The 13,903-nt window shown below is 43.0% G+C and overlaps 1 protein-coding gene and 1 long non-coding RNA gene across 13 annotated transcripts in view; both read left to right on the top strand.

The window, feature by feature from the left end:
- The window catches only part of MAGI1 (membrane associated guanylate kinase, WW and PDZ domain containing 1), a 685,843-nt gene that overhangs the window by 74,989 nt on the left and 596,951 nt on the right, over window positions 1-13,903 (top strand). The gene's annotated exons all lie outside the window — the stretch shown is intronic.
- LOC116466634 (uncharacterized) overlaps window positions 9,210-13,903 on the top strand; it is an 83,140-nt gene continuing 78,446 nt past the window's right edge. The window contains exon 1 of the long non-coding RNA XR_004247614.2: window positions 9,210-9,656. This is a non-coding gene — a long non-coding RNA (uncharacterized LOC116466634). The remainder of the gene's footprint in view (window positions 9,657-13,903) is intronic.

Below are 13,903 nucleotides of genomic sequence, written 5' to 3'. Positions count from 1 at the left end.
AAAATTGTGTTGGTTTCTCAGTCTTCAGGATGGTGGCTCAAAGCTTCCTTGCAGAAATGTGATGCAGTAAAGATTAATGTTAACACCCTTAACAATTATTAGATGGACTAGACTCAGGAATCTGACTCACTGCCCTTCATTGGAAGCTTGACTTAGTCATTTCCCAGCCTTGTGGTCTCAGACAAATTTCTTAATCATTATGAGCTGTATTTGTCTAACATATGAAAAAGTGTTGACCTTCAGTCCACAGATATCATTAAGTACCACTCTATCCTGGCATTGTGCCAAATCTTGAGATAAAATGTGTACAACAAGCAAAGCTCTCTGTCTTTACGAAATTTTCCTCCTGTTTTGGGAGTGTTGTGCGATTTTAAGTAAAATAGTGCATATTAAAGGAGTTGGCATAGGGCCCTTTTAAAATCATATAAGAATTATTATGGAAAAGTTACAAACTGCCCATCCTACATGAGATTGTCGTTATTTTTATTTATTTATTTATTTAGAGACTGAGTCTCACTTTGTCACCCAAGCTGGAGTACAGTGGTGCGATCTTGGCTCACTGCAACCTCCGCCTCCTGGGTTGAAGTGATTCTCCTGCCTCAGCCTCCTGAGTAGCTGGGACTGTAGGCGCATGCCACCATGCCCAGCTAATTTTTGTGTTTTTAGTAGACGGGGTTTCACCATGTTGGCCAGGATGGTCTGGATCTCTTGACCTTGTGATCCACCCACCTCGGCCTCCCAAAGTGGTGGGATTACAGGCGTGAGCCACCGCACCTGGCCAAGCTACCTTTTTTTTTTTTTTTTTTTTTTAAAGAGACAGAGTCTTGCTCTGTTGACAAGGCTGGAGTGCAGTGGTGCGCTCTCGACTCACGGCAACCTCCACCTCCCAGGTTCAAGCAATTCTCCTGCTTCAGCCTTCCAAGTAGCTGGGACTATAAATGCCACTCCCAGCTAATTTTTAATTTTTTTTCACTGTGTTGGCCAGGCTGTTTTCGAACTCCTAAGCTCAGGCAATCTGTCTGCCTTGGCCTCCCAAAGTCCTAGGATTACAGACGTGAGCCACTGCGCCTGGCCAGATTGTCATTATTTTAACAGCAGAACTCTCTGAACAAATTACTTCATTGTTTTATATGCAGTGTTTAAAAAAAAAATCATCTTGTTTTAACTTTTTTTTTTTTTTCCGCTGACACTTGAGGTAAAACCTCAATTTCTGTGCTCATTTTGTTGTGACTTTCTTTTTCTTTTCTCTTCCTCCTCCTCCTCCCCGCCCCCCGCCCAGGACAGAGTCTCACTCTGTTGCCCAGGCTGGAATGTAGTGGCGTGATCTCTGCTCATTGCAACCTCTGCCCCCCGTTTTCAAGTGATTCTTGTGTCTCAACCTCCTGAGTAGCTGGGATTACAGACGTGGGCCACCACGCCCAGCGTTTTTAGTAGATATGGGGTTTCACCATGTTGGCCAGGCTGGTCTTGAACTCCTGACCTCAAGCAATCTACCCACCTCGGCCTCCCAAAGTGCTGGAATTACAGGCGTGAACCACCACACCTGGCCTGTGTGATGACTTTCTAATGGACATTTTGATGTAACAAAGCTGGTCTTCCTAAATAACCAAGTTGGAAAGTACATTCGTTGTGTGTGTAGCTCCTGGAGGAACTTTAGTACACTTGAAAAATACAATTCAGAGGCCGGGCGCGGTGGCTCACGCCTGTAATCATAGCACTTTGGGAGGCCGAGGCAGATGGATCACGAGGTCAGGAGATCAAGACCATCCTGGCTAACATGGTGAAACCACGTCTCTATTAAAAATACAAAAAAAAATTAGCTGGGCGTGGTGGTGGGCGCCTGTAGTCCCAGCTACTCAGGAGGCTGAGGCGGGAGAATGGCGTGAACCTGGGAGGCGGAGCTTGCAGTGAGCAGAGATCGCGCCACTGCACTCCAGCCTGGGTGACAGAGAGAGACTCCGTCTCAAAAAAAAACAAAAAAAGAAAAAAAATACAATCAGATTAATGTCCATGAGAACAAACAGTCCAAATACGCTTTCTTCTTATCTTTAAACTACCGATATGACAGATAGGAGGAGACAAACAACCTCTTCATGAAGACTATGCACAGTCACTTCATGGAAACTGTCCCAATTTGGAAATAGCTTTTTCCAAAGCACTTAATTGATTTGCTCAGGGGCTCCCAGACTCTTAGCTCTAACGAAGCAATTTGCTGTAAACTTCTTTCTTCTCAGCACAATGGAACATTCATGATGTTTATCTGGCAGAAATTTTATTAAGGGAAGCCTGACAGGAAGGTCAGGGGGAAGAGGAATGGAGTCTGTCTTTATTGGAAAGTTTGTTTCTTGAAACGTGTAAAATGACACGAATGGATGTGGTTCTTTGATATCAGTTCATCTCCTGACTGCATTGAATACAAGGAACCCTGTTTTCCGCAGAATGCCTTGGTAAGGCACTATCTAGGCACTCACTAGACCTTTAAAAATAAATCATTAGTTTCTCCAAGAGGGCTTCATTTTAGTGTTATTTTCTAAGATACTCTGCATAGCATATTTAAGGGTCTCTCTATGTTGAATGCACAAATGATTGTTCAGTGGATTTTTTGGGGGTTTTTACATATTTTCCTTAATTTACATGAGGACTCTTTATTATACTGATCATCTATTCAGTTAACAGTGTACAGTTCAGTTATGCATGTTCAGTGTTGCATAAGGAACTGGAGTTGAAAATAATAGTTGTAGTTACCACCTAGGAAGGGAGGGGATGAATAACTGAATGAATTCAAAGAGGTGAGGGGAAATGCATTATGGGTAGGTAGTACCTCAAGCTCAAGGTGACTTATTTCTGTAGATTTGTGTTGACTAATTCTTTGACTGGACAGAGACCAGTTCGTTTCCTGGCTATTTGTCCTACCTTTAATGCATTGCAGTAAGTGGTAATAGCCTGTTGCAGGGGTGTACCAGATGGACACAGGAATGCCCCCTTCTGCCTTCCCCTCTTATCCCTAGATAAATGGTGTCATGGAAATTCAAAGGTTATTCTGGGATTTCATGTTAGTTGAAAGCAAGTTTACTTATTTCTCATTTGGCATATCAATATTTGCAGGCCTGCCATTTCAGGCTGGCCCATGCTCTGCACTGCCTATAGCATAGAAAAGACAGATGAACTTATAGCTTAGAGCCAAGTTACAGAAAGTAAATAAGAGTGATGTCTTGTTAATAGACAAGGAAGGAATCTTTTTAACTGGGGTATTTCAACTCATTTCTCAGAATTTCTTTTCTTTGTGGCCATATAGGAGCAAGGATGGTGTAGTTATATGGAAACAAAGGTGGGGAAATTACAGACAGAAATGGAAGAGTTGAAAGGAAGGAAGGATAACAAGAGCCCACCTCCCTGCAGTCTGCTCAAGGGAAATCTTGTACAATTTGTGTGGACAATGAGATTTATAATTTTGGCTTCAAGCCTGGGTGACTTTCTCCTCTCTGATTATAGGAAAAAATATTATAATTAAATTAGGATTAGGCACTTTTTCACCTCTTTGGTGTCCTTACATAGGAAAGACATCCTTTTTGTTTGGTGACCACAGAGACCAGTGACATCCTAGTTTTCTTGGAATTGTTTGTACTTACTGCTTTATTAGAAACCACTCTATAGTCAGATGTCTGCCCACCCTTCTTCAGTTCTTTTCCCCCAAGATGTCAAAATCTTGGTGAGGAATCTGTGAAATGTGAACTATGACTTGGTTGTATGAGGTTCAGTGAAACAGCTGGAGGTTTTCCCAGCAGAAGGCTAAAGGAGAATTGTCTAGACATCACTTTTTTCTTATCTAGTCAAGCTTTTCTGGGAGCTTTTCCACATGAGGAATTTAGGCTCAAAGGAAAATCAGTTTGACTGGCTAAAAGCTCATCTGGCAAGTTGAAATCACTCCGGAAACATACAGAGCTGCAGTCATTGGTTTGACAAGAACAGAAAGATACTTGTCTCTGTTGTTGCTAGTATTAAAAGAGAATTTATTGGCCGGGCGCAGTGGCTCACACCTGTAATCTCAGCTCTTTGAGAGGCTGAGGCAGGCGGATCATGAGGTCAGAAGATCGAGACCATCCTGGCTAACATGGTAAAACCCCGTCTCTACTAAAAAATACAAAAAAATTAGCCAGGCGTGATGGCAGGCGCCTGTAGTCGAAGCTACTCTGGAGGCTGAGGCAGGAGAATGGTGTGAACCCAGGAGGTGGAGCTTGCAGTGAGCCGAGTTTGTGCCACTGCACTCCAGCCTGGGAGACAGAGTGAGACTCTGTCTCAAAAAAAAAAAAAAAAAAGAATTTATTCATTTGTCCATTAAGACATTAGGATGGGCGTGGTGCCTTATACCTATAATCCCAGCACTTTGGGAGGCTGAGATGGGAGGACCACTTGAGTCCAGGAGTTTGAGACCAGCCTGGGAAACATAGGAAGACCTTGTCTCTATAATAATAATAATAATAATAATAAAAATGCTGGGATGGTGGCCCATGTCTGTAGTCCCAGCTACTCAGTAGGCTAAGGTGGGAGGATTTTGAACCCAGGAAGTAGAGGCTACAATGGGCTATGATCACGCCACTGCACTCCAGCCTGGGTGACAGAGCGAGACCCTGTCTCAAAAAAGGAAAAACCAAAATAACAAAAAAGAGCATCACTCACTTACTGTGAACAGACATAGTGCCTTGCCCTGGGGAATCAGTGATGGGTAGAAAAGTGATGTTCTTTGTACTGAATTAAATCATTGTATAGCTAAGAGGATAAAGACAACTTGATTAAAGGGCAAATAGGAAAGGAATAATGTCCTAAGGAAGTAGAAGACAAAGGATGCAGTAGAGAGGAAGGAGAAATCAGAGAACGTTTGAATGCAGTAAGCTTGAGGTGAGCCTGAGATATTTTTGAAATTTAACCAAAGGAAGGGGCTGTCAAATGAAGCTAGTTCAGAGTCTCAGGATTTGTATCTTTTGGAGTGACTGTGCCCTCAGAAACTTCCAGAGACTTTTAGAACTCATTCAGGCTTTGGCTTTGGCAGTTGTAAGAAGCACCACAATTCTTTCTACTCCAGACAAGGGGCAAAATGTGTATTTGTTTTTTTTTTTTTTTTTGAGATACAGTCTCGCTCTGTTGGCCAAGCTGGAGTGCAGTGGCACGATCTCAACTCACTGTACCCTCTGCCTTTGTGGTTCAAACGATTGTCGTGCCTCAACCTCCCCAGCAGCTGGCACTACAGGCACAAACCACTGTGCCCAGCTAATTTTTGTATTTTTAATATAGACAGGGTTTCACCATGTTGGCTAGGCTGGTCTCGAACTCCTAGCTTCAAGTGATCCTCCTGCTTTGGCCTCCCAAAGTGCCGGGATTGCAGGCCTGAGTTCCCCCGCCCGGCTAAATGTGTATTTTTGCTCACGAGCACCATGGGCATCAGCTTTAAACCTCCGATATATGGGCCATGTTACCTGGAACTCTGTTGTCTTCTGTACGACTGTTGGAAGTTAAGTCTACTCATGTGGATAAGGACATTTAATCCCACACGAACCTCAGCTTCTCTTAGGAACCACTGCAGAGAATGCCCAGTTTTTACCCAGTCTAAGGCTATTTTCAGTCAAGGCATGAAATGACTTTGTCATTGCAGTAAACCCTAGGCACTGTGCAGGTAAGCCTCTTCTTGAGATGGATTGCATGCATACCTTTTTGATGATACAATAAGCAGGTCTTTATTGGATGTGAACAGAGTTTAAAATGCTGCTGAGTTTGAACATTGGAGGGTGAAGGGATTTCTCCATAGAGCTGTTCCTGCATGTTAAGAATATTGAACTAAATTTAGAATGTCTTACACTGTACCTATTTTTTCCTGTGTAAGTCTCAAAAACTTGATTTAGACTTGAAGGTTTTATGAATGTCCCTACTTTTTTGTTTTAAGAGGGAGGAAGAGGGAAGGAGAGGGAGGTCATTTGATTGAGAAGGGCATAAATCGCAGTGGATGAGTTACCACAAAGTCAGTCCATATGAGTTACAACAGTTCAATCAAGAACTAGGCCAGGCGCGGTGGCTCATGCCTATAATCCCAGCACTTTGGGAGGCTGAGGCGGGTGTATCACCTGAGGTCAAGAGTTCGAGACCAGCCTGAACAACATGGTGAAACCCCGTTTCTACAAAATTAGCTGCGCGTGGTGCCGCATGCCTGTAATCTCAGCTACTTGGGAGGCTGAGGCAGGAGAATCACTTGAACCTGGGAGGCAGAGGTTGCAGTGAGCCAAGATCACACCACTGTACTGCAGCCTAGGCAACAAGAGCAAAACTCCATCTCAAAAGAAAAAAAAAACATCTAAAACATAATAGCAACCAAGAAGCTCCCTGGTAACCATTGTCCTGACCTCTATCCCCATTTTCTTGTTTTGGAACTTTGTACAGATAGATTCACTCAGTATGGATTCTTTTATACCTGACTTCATTTCCTCAACATTGTATTGAGATTTGTCCATGTCGCATGTAGCTGTAGTTCATTCCTTTTTTTTTTTTGAGACGAGGTCTTGCCCTGTGGCCAAGGCTAGAGTGTATTGGTGCAATCATGGCTTATTGCAGCCTCCACCTCCCAGGCTCAAGGGATCTTCCCACCTCAGCGCCCCAAGTAGCTGGGACTACAGGCGTGTGCCACCATCCTCAGCTAAGGTTTTTTTTTTTTGTAGAGACAGGGTTTTGTCATGTTATCCAGGCAGGTCTTGAACTCCTGGCCTCAAGTGATCTGCCCATTGAGGCCTCCCAAAATACTGTATTATAGATGTGAGCTAGTGTGCCCAGCCCATTTTGACTTCTGTATAATACTACAGCTTGCATATATCTACATTTACTCATGTGTCCTACTTTTGATGAGATTTGTGTTGCTTGTAGTTTGGACTATTACAAATTATGATACTGTCATTATGCCTTTTGGTATATATGTATTTTCATTTCTCTAGGGTATACCCCAGAGTGGACTTGTAGGATTGGGTTAGACTATGCATTTTTCTAATCCCAATAACATAATTTTTTTTAAGAAGGATTCTCACTCTGTCACCCAGGCTGGAGTGCAGTGACGTGATCTTGGCTCACTGCAGCTTCTCCCTCCAAGGTTCAAGTGATTTTCCTGCCTCAGCCACCCGAGTAGCTGGGATTACAGGTGTGTGCCACCATGCCTAGCTAATTTTTTTGCATTTTTTGTGTAGAGATGGGATCTCATCATGTTGGCCAGGCTGTTCTTGAACTTCTGACCTCAAGTGATCCTCCTGCCTCAGCCTCCCGAAGTGCTGAGATTACAGGTGTGAGCCACCATGCCCTGCCTTCAATAGATAATTTTAAGCAGTATTCCAGCTCTTCCAGTTTATGTTACCACGAGTAGTCTATGGGTTTCCATTATTTAACGTCCTTGTCAGCACTTGGTATTGACGATCTTTTAATTTGAGCCACCTGAAAGTATGCCTACTTCGAAATTTTTTAAATTACTGTGTTTCACTGTAAAGAAACGAGAGTGAGGTTTAGAGCCAGAAACTCTGAATGAGTTTAGCTTAAACCCTGGTTGAAGGGCTGCTAGGTGATCATTTGAATCCTTAACTGAAGGTGGGGCCATTTTGTTAGACCTCACCCTACAGAATCTCACACACCAAGGTCCAAATGCCGATGGCAAGCTATATAAACCTACACCGTTGTTTACCTCTTTGAGACTCAGTCTCCTTATCTGCAAAGGGATGTCATTTTAAATTCCTCACCGAGTTGGTGTGAAGAGCGTATCAGTCATTCCAACAAAAAGCACTTAGTTCCTGGCCCATAGTTATTATCAAAAAGAAGTTACGAGGTTGCTCTGAGTCACAGGAAGAAGTGGCTAGCTACATTGCTGTAGAATACTCTTATGTTTATTTTAGTTTATCTATTTTTAGGGGAAACAAAGTTATTTCACCGAGAGCATTAGACGTCAAAAGTCGATATATCCTTTCTGGAACTGCCTTGTTTGTTTGATGTCCTGGTGTCTCAGTCTGTTTTGAAGGCTGGCATGTTTATGGCCGGGCAGAACCATGAACACTCCTTGGGCCCAGGGCTGCTCTGGATTTGTGTATATTTCATACACGGGCAGTGGAGAAGGAAATCATCTTCAGCTTGTGTTTTGACACAGAGAAGTTTTGCTTTTCGTTTATCTGCTCTCTGCATCCTCCACCGAAAATAAACAGAACACACTGGCATGGGTAAATATTGTGACTGGCAGCCTCAGTGGTGGTGTTTTTCCCTTTGTTACAATTGCAGAGAGACTGCTGGTGGCATTGTAGAAGATCCATGGTTGTCATTCTGATACTTCAACCAGAACCATAGCAGTTCTGGAAATGAAAAAGTGAAGTAAAGAAAAATAAGAATTACAAGATAATTTTTTTTTCCAAGGGAAATTGTAAGGCATTTCAAGGACGGAAAGGCAAAAATGTTACATGGTTTTGCATTTCTTCTCCTAGCACCGATATTCATCATGCCACCACTTCTGAGCCTTAGAATAGATAGACTCTTCAAAGACAGCTGAGCTTCATTTCAGGTGGGTTATTTGGTACCTTCCCTCCGAGGCTTCATTTGCCTTGCTTAGTGAAACTCAGCTAGAATCGAGGTGCAACTGGTCTAGGAGGCTAGGAGAGGTGTAGCCATTTATTATGTAGCCACTGAGAGTTTGGCCTGGTGGAATTTCATGTGCAATTAGTTACGTTTATTTATTTATTTAGTTTTAAGAGGCAGTGTTGTCCAGGCTGGCCCTGAACTCCTGGGCTCAAGTGATCCTCCTGCTTTGGCCTCCCAAAGTGTTGGGATTACAGGCATCAGCCACCACACCTGGCCACGTTTATTTTTTATTACTTTAAAAAGTTATTTACCTCTAACGTGTTTTTTTTCACTTCCCCCCTCCTCCCTGTCTCTCTCTTTCTCACCATCTCTCATTCTCTCTTTCTGTCTCTGTCTCTCTCTTTCGGGAAGTTAAGTAAGGGAAGAAAGACCAGATGAGAGAGGTTAAAACTGCTGGTCTCTGATTTCACAAACAGGACTGGATCCCTCCGTGTAGTCTCTTACTAACTGCATGATTTTGAGCAAATTCCTTCATTTTTCTAAGCCTCAATTCTTTCATCTCTCAGTGGAGGTAACAGTTGTACCTCGTTTGTTATGAGGGTTACGTTCAGAATGACAAATGTCAGAATTTGCACAAATAGCAACAGCTGCCCTTACCTGGCAGTTCCTCAGTGCCAGGCACTGTTCTGAGTACCTCCTTGGTGTATATCACAACAGCCCTGGGGGTTGGGGCCTGTGGTTTATAGGTGAAGAAACTGAGGCAGAGAGCGTTGAAGAAACTTGACTAAGATTCCTCCGGCAACAAGTGGCAGAACTGAGATTGGAGTGCGAGGCTGTGTAGTCCAGAGTTGAGGTCCTCTGTCGCAGCACTGCCATTTCCCCACCGTGCCGCCTGACAACACACCCTGCCCCTCCTCCTCCTCTCTGTAGATAACTATTTCAGTTTGGCATAACTTCCTATGTAATTTGAAGCAACAAACCTGCGATCAGACACTCCACTACCTGTGCATCTTGCCTGTTTCCGGATCCGCCGTGTCGCAGACATTTTCTATGTCAGTGCCTACGGCTCTACCCAGGTGAAAAATTAACCACCTTGGCGAGTGCTGCCCATGTCGCTCCTGCTTGCCGGGGGCTGGCTTTCTTTCAGAGCAACCCCTTTCTAGCTGGCCTGCTGCCTAGGCCCTGGCTTTCTTTCCTACAAAGTAGCTTCTAAGAAAAACTGTGGGAAACAAATGACTTCAGAGGTTTTTAGAAACAGAAGTGCAAACTCTAACAAATTTCATCTGGCCCAAAAATGTTATTACCCAAAATCTTGAAAATATTTTCTTATAGGATTATTCCCCCAAGGTTGTTAATCTGAGAACGATCCAGGCCTAATAGGCCTGACTTTTTGCCCCCTGATATTGGAGTCTTGAGTAGTTGAGTGCCAGAGCATGGGGGGTTGAGGTAAAAATATTTCTCTGGAGGAAATGAAGTCATTTTATTTAACATTATAGCTACCACTGGGACTGTATCATTTTAGAAAGGGAATGCCAGTTCACACAGCCAGAACGAAGCTTTTAAATTAGTTCAAGAAACCTTTTAAAAGGTAAGCACTAGGTTTTCAGATCCACAAACATTTATTGAGTCATATCTGTCCTAAAGATTCTTGCCGTAGTTAAATTTTACCTAATGAACATTGCCTTTCTAGATAAATGTTATTGTAACATTATCTGCTTCTCTCTTTTAGTGGTTGGCATTTTCCTTTCGGTGCTACAGAGTAGCAGCAAGCTACACTGTTTCTGTGCTGAGGTTGTTGTCTGAGAGAGGTTTATCTGGCCCTGTGAGCCCCGCACAGCAGGGAGACAAACCTTCATTTGTTCAGTGGAGGAAAGAATGTGGCCTTGTACACCTGCCTCCCTGGATACACCTGTAGGGCTGGTTTCCCTGCTGAAACCTCCCTGTGGAGCTCTTGACACTGGTGCAATTGGCTAAGCCCTGGCAACAGTGTCAACAGAGAGTGGGCTCGGAGGAACCCAGGTTTCCGTGTCCTTCTCTTGCTGGTTAAATCCCAAGTGTGTGTGTAATCGCTGTCAAGCTGGGGAGGTGAAGTTGAAACCTGGCTTATCACTGGGCCTAGATTCTCCTGCAGCATATTTTAGATAAGAGTGGAAAAAATGCCAGGCCCAGCATTAGCTGCCCTGAGACTGAGGAGCTTTGTTTTTCCTCATGAAGGCCTTTGGTTTCGTCTGGAAATCTGCCTGTGAATAGGCCAGAAGGTATAAAGGCAGCTGTCCTTACTTACCTAGTTGTAATTTTTCAGCAAGTGATTTGGAAGCAAGAATGAAGATTTGATCAGAACCTTTGCTCACTTGCAATGAGTAGAGTCTTGTTGCTTGTTTTCGTTTGGCATTGCCCTCCCCTTGAGAACACCATAGGCAGCTGTTCTGTGTTGGAATTCCACTTCTGTGACCTTGGGCAAGTGACTTAACCTTTCCCTGAGCCTCAGTTGTCTCATCTGTAAAAGGGGGATAATAATAGTACTTGACTCATAGGTTGTATTAGGGATTGCAGAGTTAGTATTTGTAGTTCTTAGAACAGTATCTGCACATGGTAAGTGTTATGAAAGTGTTTGTCAAGACAAACAACAGGAAATACTTTGTACAGTTAATTATATGAAGTGCCAGTGATATTTATGTGGCTTTTTGTGGTTGTTGTTTGTTTGTTTGTTTTTGAGATGGAGTCTCGCTGTGTCGCCCAGGCTGGAGTGCAGTGGCGTGATCTCGGCTCACTGCAAGCTCTGCCTCCCAGGTTCGTGCCATTCTCCTGCCTCAGCCTCTGGAGTAGCTGGGACTACAGGTGCCCGCCACCACGCTTGGCTAATTTTTTGTATCTTTAGTGGAGATGGGGTTTCACCATTTTAGCCAGGGTGGTCTGGATCTCCTGACTTTGTGATCCGCCTGCCTCGGCCTCCCAAAGTGCTGGGATTGCAGGCGTGAGCCACCATGCGCGGCCTTATGTGGCCTTTCTGGTTGGTAAATATCCTAACACACACACAGATTAATCATTAGATCAAAAGAATTGTGTTTTGGTATGTAGTTAAGGTGTTCTTTTCTTTTAAATATACACTCCTTGCTGTTCTTCCTGTTCCCTTTGCAGAGCAAAAGTATCGGAAAAAAACAAGTGCAAGCACTTCCTTCCAATATTGGTTTAGTTGTGGTCAAAAACAGGAATTATGAGTCATGAACACCAAATTAACAGGAATGAGGCAAGGCAAAATTACATCCTAAGGATGGGGGTCATCTTTGACAAACAGACACACAGATTCGTCAGGCATTAAAACAGCATTCTTAACCTTGGAATCCACGGGTCCCCAAAAAGTCTGTCAGAGAAATCAGGGGATCTGCAAATTTGGGTGAGCTAAAAGTCATCTATCTACACTTTCACTAACCCCTAACTGAACTTGAGCATTTCCCTGAATTATGAATGTAGGCAACAAACCACAGTGACAGAAGCAATACTTACGACTTCGTCATCAGTAGGAATCTCAGATATTTTAATATCATATTACAATCTCTTTTATACTTATCACTACAGTAGCTAATAGATTCACCATTATTTATTTGTTGTTCTTCAGTGCCTTAAGAAAAAACATTATTATTTATTTTAAGAATATTTTGCGGCCGGGCACGGTGGCTCACGCCTGTAATCCCAGCACTTTGGGAGGCCGAGGTGGGCAGATCAAGAGGTCAAGAGATCGTGACCATCCTAGCTAGCATGGTGAAGCCCCGTCTCTACTAAAAATACAAAGAATTAGCCGGGTGTGGTGGTGGGCACCTGTAGTCCCAGCTACTCAGGAAGCTGAGGCAGGAGAATGGCGTGAACCCGGCAGGCGGAGCTTGCAGTGAGCCGAGATCGCACCACTGCACTCAAGCCTGGGCGACAGAGCAAGACTCTGTCTCAGAAAAAAAAAAAAAAAAAAAAAAGAATATTTTGCTCAGTATAGTTCAGTATAATTAGTTTCCTTTGGACTCTTACACATTTTATGTTATTCATTTATAAACATTATTCTGAGGTAATAATAGTCATCACCAGACTGCCAAAGAACTCCTTGCATAAAAATGATTAAGGAGTTTTAAAGCTGAAGGCTTAAGCTGATTGGAATCTCTAGAGCTGTTCTGTCCAATAGAACTATAATGCGAACCACCTGTAATTTAAAATTGTCTGGTAGCTACTTTAAAAAGAGTAAAAAAGAAAAAGTGAAATTAATTTTAATAATACATTTTATTCAATTAGATATGTTTAAAATAATATTTCAACAGGTAGTCAATAATAAAAGTTACTTGTGAGATATTTGACGTGTTTTTCATACTAAGTCTTTGAATCAGGTGTGTAATTTATACTTCAGAGTATATCTCCATTTCGTTGCAACAGTTTCATTGGAAACGTTTTATCTGTTTTTATATTTAAGAAAATTTCACTGAAAAAGTAGATTCAGGTGGTTCCAAACACAATGAAATGTTTTCCACTAACAGCATTGAGTATTTTCAATTTAAATCATTGAAGATGAAATAAAATGAGAAATTCAGTTCTTCAGCCTTGTGAGCTATATGACAAGCTCTCAGGGTCTGCTGGGGGTTACCATATTGGACCATGCAGCTCCAGAGCCTGACTCCACACCGAATTCTCTGGGAGGAGAAAACAGTGATTGAATGGATGCTTTGAATGCGGCTCAACATACATTCATAAATTCGTAAACTTTCTTAAAACATTATGAGATTCTCTCTCTTTCCCTCTCTTTTCTTCCCTCCCTCCCTCCCTCCCTCCCTTCCCTCCCTCCCTCCCTCCCTTCCCTCCCTTCCTTCCTTCCTTCCTTCCTTCCTTCCTTCCTTCCTTCCTTCCTCCTTCCTTCCTTCCTTCCTTCCTTCCTTCCTTCCTTCCTTCCTTCCTTCCTTCCTTCCTTCCTTCCTTCCTTCCTTCCTGTTCTTCTCACCAACTGTCATTGTTGCTAGTGTATTTTATGTGTGGTCCAAGACAATTCTTCTTTTAATGTGGCCCAGGGAAGCCAAGAGTGGACACCCCTGCCCTGAGATATCCCCACACTCTACCTGTCTCTGAGTAGGTCCTCATATTAGTAATGACAGTACACAGTGCAGAGCTCTGTCTGGGAGTTTGTGTGACTCAAGGGAAGCATTTCCATTTAAGTGGTGGCTTTTGCAGACCAGTGGGGGGTAGCATTTTGTAATTTCCATTCCAACCAGTTGAAGAGGGATTTACAAATTCTTGGAAAGGAAAGATGATAATTTTTTTTCCTTTGAGCAATCTTTGGTATAACAATAGAGTT

The sequence above is a fragment of the Hylobates moloch genome, unplaced genomic scaffold, assembly GCF_009828535.3.
Source record: "Hylobates moloch isolate HMO894 unplaced genomic scaffold, HMol_V3 SCAFFOLD_4, whole genome shotgun sequence".
Lineage (NCBI taxonomy): Eukaryota > Metazoa > Chordata > Mammalia > Primates > Hylobatidae > Hylobates > Hylobates moloch.
This window is presented reverse-complemented; position numbering and strand designations above follow the sequence as displayed.